The following is an 8,675-nucleotide window of genomic DNA, read 5'->3' as shown; positions in this document are numbered from 1 at the left end:
GACTTCAAATCAAATAGTATACTGAAAGAAATAACTGGAACTGAAAAGAGATTGACACAAAAATTGGGAACTGAATTGGAATTGTATTAATCAGATCCATAAGTGTACATGAGTCAGAGTAACAAGTGAGCTTCCAGTTAATGAGAATTACAAAGTACAGCAGCTCTTGGCTTAAGATACAAAGATACTAGGCTTGGGATTGGGAACTCAGGGATCGGATCCCCAAAATGAAGTAATGGGTCCTATTTATAGTCTTCCTGACTAGGTTCTGACTAGTGGTTGCACATTGTATCAGTTATCGTGGTAGCTATCCATAGTTTACTGCTTCTAGAAGCCTCTAGTCCTGCCATCCATCTGCATTCTTCCTCCCCTTTCTTGAATTTTGGTATGTATGAAAATTTCTAGAAGTCAGCTGCTTTTATCCAGTGTCTGTCCATCTAACTTTATTACTATCTGGTGTCTTTTTTCTTAGGGGGTTTGTGAAGTACTTTGAAAGGCTTGGGAGCACTCAAACCGATGTTATCTTTCTGAATTATCCTATAGAGAGCTTCTTGCTCCAATAGTCTTTTCTAACTATTTTCATTTCTACTTCATATGGTATCAGTGAATTCCAAGTTTTGGTGTCAGGGTCATATCATGTGTGTTTGCCCCTAGTAAGCCTAGCCCTAGCCCTCACCAACTTATGACAATAGGAAGTTGTGTGCATCCATCCCTGAGGCAATGGATGATTGCATATAATCCGGGCTTCAAACAAAACTTCACCGATCTCTTTGAACTCAAGGTTAGAGGATGTTTTGTTAGCCAGGTCTTTCTCAGGAAGCTTTGAGGCTTCCATTGTTAGCTAAAGGAGTTGATTCGTAATTTTGATTAGTCGTCTGAGTTGCACTTTCTTCTGACCCATGAGTAGCTGAAAATTCTGAAGATCTTCAAGTAGCTCATTGTCCTGGTTCTTCTTCATAGCATCTTGCAAGACATGGTTCTAGGCCAAGCACTCAATAGTGGCTTCCTCATACCATTCTCTAGTCCATCTACTATCTGATGTATCGTTGCTAGTTGGTTGGCTCTGTGTGTGGCGGGTAGAGGGCTAGAAAGAATTGAGGAATCTCTTCTTCCTTTGCTGGAATGGCATAGAGAAGCACTGGGAAATCTGGGACAAACTCCAGAAAATTCATCACCATTTGATTCTCTTACAGCATCATCTTCCTAGTGATCCGAACCATATGAAACAAACTCTTTAGATGGAGTTCTTGCTCTCTAAATGTCATAATGCTTTTACTTCATCGGGACGTTATTGAGCATGAGCAATTCAATGGAATGTGTATGGCTAGGCTCAAAGTCAAATTCTATAATGACGTTCTTGCCTTTAGCATACTTGTGCTAACTCTAAGCTACCTATTATCCATTTGTCTATTTGGTTGGTAGGTGAGTCATGTTGCTAGGAGTTAGTACTTGCAGGAGTTAGTACTTGCAGGAGTTAGTACTTGCTAGGAGCTAGTACTTGCAGGTGGTTCTTAATCTTTATTTTTCCCATCTCTATCTTGGTCTGAACTTTGTCCCTCCTATTGATGCAATATCGCCTACTGTTGACCTTGGGGCATCATCCTTGTCATCGTCATCATTAGCATTTTTGGGATTGTATCTTCCTGGTCATCATCCTCCTTCTCATATTCTTCATCTTTGTTCTTCTTATTGTCCAAATACTCAGAAAGAGCCTCATTGATCAGTGTTGTAGAGTGTATTCACTAACTTTTTCTTGTAAATCATACTGGATTGATTCGATTAGATTTTCCAAGTCACTCAGATTTAATGTCAGATTGCCATCCTTATCCATTATCCATACTAAAGATGATAAATATACTTCTCCAATATGGCTTCTTTCATCACGTGATGATTTTCGTGAAGCTTCTTATAATTTGTATGTTTCGCATTCAGTATTGATTTGAAGGTTCAACTGCTTGCTGAGCAATCCTTTTCTCCTCCTCCATGACAGTGTTTCCATTGGTTGATTTATCTATCTTCTTTTGAAGAGTGTCCACTTCTCTGTTGTGTTATTGTTACTGAAGTTGTAAACTTAGAATCTGTTTGGCCCATTAAACGCCTTCCTTTTTTAGTGATTCCAAGCTTTGGATTTTTGCAGTTCTTCCTTTAAGGTTGTCCACTTTGATACTGGAAATGGATTCATGTGCTTCCATTATCTTGCCTATAGAATTTACGATTGTGTTCCTACATAGCTGTAGCACACCCTTGTGTAATGAATTTTGGATCTATCTTATCTCATAGACTATAATGGGAAAAGCATAGGGGAGTGAAACCCTATCCGGATTCCTCATAATCAGTCATCCTTTGAGTGGCTTTTTATGGAGGTGTTGAAGCTTATCCAGTTTGACAATTGGCATTTGACTAGTATTTGGGGGTGGTTCAGAATCTCTACCCAATGCTTGATTCTTCTCTCCATCTACGTGGGACATTGGCTCGAGCCTGATATGTGTTAGTATCTTTGCCAGTCGTCTCTTTAGACTCTTGTTATGCATTGGTATGTCCTTGGGCCGTATCTATTGGTGGCTCAGTGGTGCTTACTGGCTTATGTGTTCTAACCTAGAAGTTTTTCAACAAATCCGTTGTCTTTTGTTTTTTATTGGATGACCCTGTCTCTAGTAGGTTGATGGTCTCTTCGCATGAGTTTGTACTACCCCTTTTCCTTTCTTGTCTCTAGTAGGTTGATGGTCTCTTCGCATGAGTTTGTACTACCCCTTTTCCTTTCTCTTCTACTGGCGCCTTTGTGGCAATATCTTTTTTCTTTTTTCCTTTGTCCTTTCCTGCGTCTTCTGCTTCTGTGTTCTCAGAAGATGCTACTATAATCTTAGGTGCTCTCTCTTTTTTCACCTTGTCCTAGACCATTTGAACATTAGAATGCACTGGAGCCAAATTTGCCCAGTATAAGATCTGCCATACATACCAAGCTTTGAACATGCTTCTGGACTTAGCTTTGGAATTTTCTTGTAGCACATTGGAATATAAGAACTGGCTGATATTGATGTTGGCCTCTGAATCTTAAATTTTGGCCAATAGCATAGCAAACAACTTTTTATGAAAATATGTTGGGTTGTTTTTCAAGCTGATGGTTTCTACTGTGAACCGATATACTGAGATACATTCCTGTGCAGCCACTCAAATGCCTTGTGCTCCATCCTTTCTCTCATGCTTTGATTGTACCTCTTGGCACCTGTTATGCAGAAAATGGCACTAACAGAAATTCTGCACAAAATGACGAAATAGCTTGCATAGACATGCTTGTGGTGGAAACGGAGGCCGAAATGAGCCCGAATCTGAAATTTGAGCAGACCTGCAAACGCTCGCCTTGCGAACGCTCGCCAAACCTCACTGTAATTGGAGAAAGTGAGTAGGCATATGCTGGAGCAGCTGGCGACTAAGCCTAGGAGGACGTAACTTGCTCTGATATCAATTGTTGGAATTAGGGTTGCAGAGAAACACACACAACTTGGAGAAGACAAAGAAAGCTCAAGGCACACAATAGAGAGTGTGTTACTTGGTGTGCAATGGAAAAGATAGATAGCCGTAGAGTGATGGGCGTATATACAATGCACGGGGAAAAAACCTCCTAAAGAGGGAAAAAATGCCCCGGCGGTCCTAGTGTGTTCACATACATCACTACCACATGTATATGGTAACAATATTTGGATTGCCCAAATCTATCCATGGGAATACAGGAATATGGACGATAGTAGACAGGTTTAGCAAACAAGCACATTTCATACCTGTCAAAAAGTCTATCAAGGCCCATCAAATGGCAACCCTCTTTATATCACAAATCTTCAAATACCATGGCTTGCCAAAGTCTATAGTGTCGGATAGAGATCCTAGAATGATTAGATTATTGGAAGGGTCTCTTTGAGAATTTAAGTACAAGGCTAAACTTCTCTTTTTCCTATCATCCCCAAACGGATGGCCAAAGTGAAATAGCTAACCTAACAATTCTTGATCTACTAAAAGCTTATGTCACAGAAGTAGATCAAAATTCCCAATGGGAGAAGTACTTACCCTTAGTGGAGTATGCTTACAATAACACTATACATACTTCCACGGGAAAAGCACCTTTTGAGGTGATAGAGGGAAGATCAAAAAGTCCCCTGCTACTCAAAGTACATGGGAATATCTTCACCGCAAATGAATATAGCCGAGACCTGCAAGAATATTTTCAAAAGGTTAATAATGCTATATACATCTCTCAGCAAAGGCTAAAGGTTGCTGCTGATAAGCACAGAAGATCCCTAGCCTTTAAACAAAATGATTGGGTCTTGCTTAAGTTTTCTAAGGCTCGATTAAGGCACACAACGGGCAAGAATCCTACAGCACACCAAAAGTACTTTGCTAAGTTAGCAAAAAGGTATTATGGTCCCTTTCAGGCCAATCAACGAGATGACCTATAAACTCAAGTTTCTCGACCATTGGCTCATACACAATGCTTTCCACGTGTGCCTACTAAAGCCTTACAAAGGAGAGCCACCTCAAGAAACAATCATTGAAGACCCACCGAAGATCAAGGACCAAGAAGAGGTGATGCAACCCAAGTCCATTCTCCGACACGAAGACAAGGTAGTACGAGGCGGTAAGACTATCCGAAGATATCTTGTCAAGTTTAAAAATTATCCTTTTGAAGATGCTACGTGGATGCAAGGCATACAATCAAAGGATAACCTAAACCTTGTCAATGTTTACAATGATTCCCTAGAGTAAGCAAATCTAAATATGTATAAATGAACAAAGTTTTTCTCTTATAAGACTCTGTTTTTCTTTATTGTGCACGAATGTTAAAAAGTATGCATGCTTAGGATCATGTTTGTGGAGACGACGTCTCCCGAACACCAAGTGGAGTTTGTCACTCTACTATGGAAGATTGATATGGACTAATGTGAAGACATGCTTGCGGTAGCTAAGGCTCTTAAGCACCAAATGGACTAGTCATCCATTCTAGAACGGTGTCGCAGGGTAAAATAGGGATCTTCTATCCGCTAGCAAACGGACTAATGACTAGATTTTATCTTCTCTACCTCATAATCGACAATGACTATGATTTCAAGAGAGACGTAATGTCATAAAAACTAATATCTAATTCTCCCAAATGATTTTCTCATGTTAAACAGATCATTTAATATGGGGAAGTACCAGGGGAATAAAAGCTAGAATATTGGTAAGGTTGCCATACCGGTCTCTGTCAGGGATCCAAAGGAGAGAAAATAGCGATCCAAAGGGGGACAGTCTGCAAAAGAGCAATGTGCTTCAATGGGGCTTAAAAGACCAAGGTTCAGCTCCATTAATACTTCCATAGGCTAAAGTTCTTAAATTTAATTCAACTGTCCAATGGCCAAAGTAGGGGAAAATTGGATGGTCATGGGAAGACTAAAAAGTCTTCCCACATCCCTAGGAATGAGAGGCGGAGCCCTAATGGTAGGGGATGAGAGAGAAACACACACACACACACTCCCAAGCTCTCCCAAAAGGGAAGAATGGACACATGGCAGGATCCTAGGGCAATTGCCCACAATTTCCCCTCAAATCCTATTGAATGTCCATAGAGGTGGACCAATGAGAATTAGGCTAGAGTATAATTAGTCTAATCAATTTAAAAATGCTTGATAAAAGAACCAATAGAAATTAAGCTCCCTAAAAGACTATTGGACAGTCTACCAAGGGGTCCAATGAGCATCCAACAGCCCAATGGCTTGCCTGATTCCTATTGGCCAGAAGGCTAAAAGGTCCAATGAGAGTTTAAATGAATTATTTAATTACCTAAACCTCTCACAAAAGAGGAAAGGGAGAAACATGTCACAAGGCTATCAATTATGCTTCTAATTTGTGATTGGCTAAGCTTTGCATGAGCCAATGGGAAGCCAGCAAGAGAAAAAAGCAAGAGGGGTCGACCAAGTAGAGAGAGAGAGTGGGCATTTTTAGTCTAACACTTTGCTACACACACACACATACACAACTTACGTGTTGAGCAAGAACTCCATCTACTTCTCCAAGCATTGCGAAGTAGAGGCCTACACCAACAACTCTTGGCTATGGAATGCAAATCCTACCAAGAGCCAAGCTTCAATGGCATGCTCATCTCCTCTACCATGCTAATTACTAAGCTAAGCTATGCTAACTAGAGTGATTATGGGAGGAGAATACTCCTATTCGTAAGATACATCTTCTTCCTCTCAATCATCCTCAATCCCTGCTAGCTCTCACCATTTTTAAGGTTTGTGAGGTCTTGGGACTGACGCTAGGGACACTAGGTTTGTTTTTCAAGCATAATTTGGTGCATGAAGCTTCCATCTTCATTGCACCAACTAGTTTTGTCAAGGAACACAAGAATTGTATTGTACAAAAGTCTCCTTTGATGGGAGAAGCTATAATACAAAGCCTTTATGGAGGGGGGGACGCCTCCATGTAAATTCGTTCCTCAACTGTTGTCAATTGTTCTATTTCTCTCTCTTTTCAAGTAATGTCTATGCCAAATTATCTAGGTGTAAATTACTATGTTGCTTGCTCAAATTAAGTACTCTCTCTATGCTCATTAGGAACTTGTTCTTAATGAAATGCTCACTATGTTACCAATTTTCGTTACACACAAGTTACCAGTGCATTAAATGTTACACTTACTGTACCATTGGAGAATACCCAATCTACTTCATAGGGTCCTAACCAATCTATCTTCAAATTTGGCTTCTTTGGTCCCAACTTTGACTGGTAAAGCAATACCAAATCACCCTTCTTGAACTCCCTTACCTTGATATTGTTGTCATACCAATACTTCCTCATGTGTTGGACAACTTCCTTTTCCAATATTTCCCTCTGTCTAATCTCATCCAACTTCAATAACTCATATAATCTGCTCTTTAGATTTGATTATAGTACATTCCATGTTCCACAGTCATTCTCAGACTAGGGATGGAAAACTCTATAGGAACTACCGCCTCTTTTCCATACACAGTTCTAAAAGGTGTCATGTCAGTAGTAACCTTGTAGGTAGTTTGATAAGCCCATAGCATTGTGTGGAGTTTGGTGTCCCACTAGTGCGGTTCCTTTTGAGCTATTTTTGTGAGAATGGTCTTGATAGTTTTATAACTGCTCTCTACCTGGCCATTGCGCCTAAGATAATAAGGCATGGTTTTTTGGTGCTGAATTGAAAATACCTCAGTCAATATCTCGATGGGTTCATTGATAAAGTGTGTCCCTTGATCTGAGACAATCTCTATTGGGCATTTGTATCTACATATAATGTTCTCGTACAAAAATATAGATGTTGATTAGCAGTGTTATATTGTAGGGCCTTGGCTTCAACCCACTTGCTGACATAACATGTGGCCATAATAATATACTTGTTCTTCCTTAGAGTGATTTTCTTAAATGGCCCCATAAAATCCAGACCCCATTTCATGAATATCCCCAATGGATGTACTGGAGTCAGTGGTGTCATATCAATACCTGTTGGTCTGCCCATTTTCTAGCAATATCACAAGTTTTATAGAAGGATCTAACATTGGCCATTATAGTTTGCCACCATAATCCTGTTTGAAGAATCTTCTTATATGTGATGTCGATTGAAAAGTGTCCTCTTGCTTCTACATTATGAGCTTCAATAATCACTTACATATGTCCAGTCAACTGGCACATCTGCGAGATACTCCATCAATGCCTAGTATGTAAAGTGCTCCAGTAGTGAATGTAAATTTTAAACTTTTTATGATTAGTGCCTTCTTCTTATTTTGGGACCAATCGTCCAGAAAACTTCCCAACTAAAGGAAATCATAAACATCCTGCCACTCTAGGTCAGGTTCCTCTTCAACTGTGTTATGGAGACGGTGCAGACAACCAAGGCAGCAGTATCCTACCAAGACACACATGGGTTGGGTGAGCAAACAAGGCAAGAGTATTCAAAGGATACATCCATCATTGCATGGATGAGAGAAATAGCTAAATCCTGCAGGTTGTCCAAACTACTCCAGATTTGTGGACCTCCACAAAGGATAGAACAGCTCCGAATTGTTTACAAAGGAAATGTTTGTTTCGAGCTTCCTCCACCCAGTGCACGATAGTAAGAAAATGCTCGAGATGGAATCTGTGGTCATAGATTGCACAGTACGTTTAAGCTATTGTCTTGGAAGTCTTCAATGTTGGAGGGTAACATGCCCTTTTTACATGAGTGAAAGAAGATACAATGATGCATTCTTTCATGGTCATTTGGACAGACAAATTAGCATAGGTTATCCTGTTTAGCGATGGTAAATCTAAGATAACTATCCACTATTGTGAGAAAATTGTCACTTGTTTAGATGTTTGCAAATGCATGAACTATTATGTGATGCCAAAGGAAGCCACAATAACACGATTGATTATCCATCTTGGGAAGCAAGGCCATAATGTTCAGTCAGAAATCATTGGAGGAGGGGAGTGCTCGTGAAAGAAACCGAGCCCATCCTGATTCTCTACTCAAGAACAACTAGGAGGGAAGCCCTTGAAAAGGTGTGCAGTCTTGTTAGCACAATTCTAAAAATTGAGAAGGGGAGTCCTAGAAACATATATATATGTTAGTTGCTTGAAAAATGTTATTCCAATCTTTGACTAGTGAAGATGATTTGGAAGCCACTGATGTAGAATTTAACCATTTT

This window comes from Adiantum capillus-veneris, chromosome 15 (assembly GCF_014529385.1).
Source record: "Adiantum capillus-veneris isolate H3 chromosome 15, ASM1452938v2, whole genome shotgun sequence".
NCBI classification, from domain to species: domain Eukaryota; kingdom Viridiplantae; phylum Streptophyta; class Polypodiopsida; order Polypodiales; family Pteridaceae; genus Adiantum; species Adiantum capillus-veneris.
The sequence above is the reverse complement of the archived record's forward strand: the minus strand, read 5'-3'. Positions refer to the sequence as shown.